Source organism: Mustela nivalis, assembly GCF_964662115.1.
Source record: "Mustela nivalis genome assembly, chromosome: 7".
Taxonomy (NCBI): domain Eukaryota; kingdom Metazoa; phylum Chordata; class Mammalia; order Carnivora; family Mustelidae; genus Mustela; species Mustela nivalis.
Genome location: NC_139026.1, coordinates 49,789,998 through 49,791,202, shown reverse-complemented (window position 1 = coordinate 49,791,202; position 1,205 = coordinate 49,789,998).

The window sequence follows — 1,205 nt, the reverse complement described above, 5'->3', positions numbered from 1 at the left end:
TGTACCTTTCAGATGAGATATTCATGGTCTAGTTTACCACTGTTTCCTATTGACCTAATCATACACAGGCTTCACTCATTTACCTTATCATTCTGGACTATGTGGGCTGTTGAGTTTGGCCCAATGAAGGATGTTGAAAAAGTATAGAATTTCTTCCTGGAGAAATGGATACAAGCTCCAGGGTACCTGGGTGGCTTAGTCAGTTAAGCATCTGACTCTTGATTTTGGCTCAGGTCATGATCTCAGCCTTGTGTCAGCCTCCATGCTGGTTGTGGAGCATGCTTAAGAATCTCTCTCCTTCTAACCCTCCTCTTTCTTGCTCTCTCTTTCTCACTCTCTCTCTCTCCCAAGAAAGAAAGAAATAAAGAAAAAAAGAAAGAAAGAAAGAAAGAAAGAAAGAAAGAAAGAAAGAAAGAAAGAAAGAAAGAAAGAAAGAAATGGATACATGTGAAAGAGATGAAAAATTACCCAAAACACTCTCATTTTTAAAAAAATATTTGTCCATTGGGGCACCTCGGCGGCTCAGTTGGTTAAGCGACTGCCTTCAGTTCAGGTCATAATCCTGGAGTCCCAGGATTGAGTCCCGCATTGGGCTCCCAGCTCCACAGGGAATCTGCTTCTCCCTCTGACCTTCTCCTCACTCATGCTCTCACTGTCTCTCTCTCAAATAAAAAAATTTTGTCCACATATTTACCATCTGTATTGCTCTTCATCTCTTTCTGTAGATCCCAATTCCCACTTGGTATCATTTTTCTTCTGCTGAAGGAACTTCTTTTAACATTTCCTACAGTGAAGTTCTCTTATCTTTTATTGACCTGAAAGGTTTTTATATTGCCTACAGTTTTGAAAACACTCTTTCCTGGGTATAGAATTCTAGGTTGGTTTTTCTCTTTCAGCACTTAAAAGTTAGCATTCTATTATATTTAGACCTGCATGGTTGATGATGAAAACTTTGATGAAATTATTGTCTTCATTCCTCTGTACAAAATGTAGTTTTCCCCTCCAGCTGCTATTTAAATTTTCTGTTTGGCATTGATTTTGAAGTTTAATTATGATGTGTCTTAGTGTGGTTTTCTTTATGTTACTTCTGTTTGTAGTTTGATGAGCTTCTTGGCTCTGTGGGTTTATATTTTCATAAAATGTAAGTACTTTTCAGCCACTGTGTCTCCAAATAGGGTTTTCATTTTCCTGAAACACATTTCTAG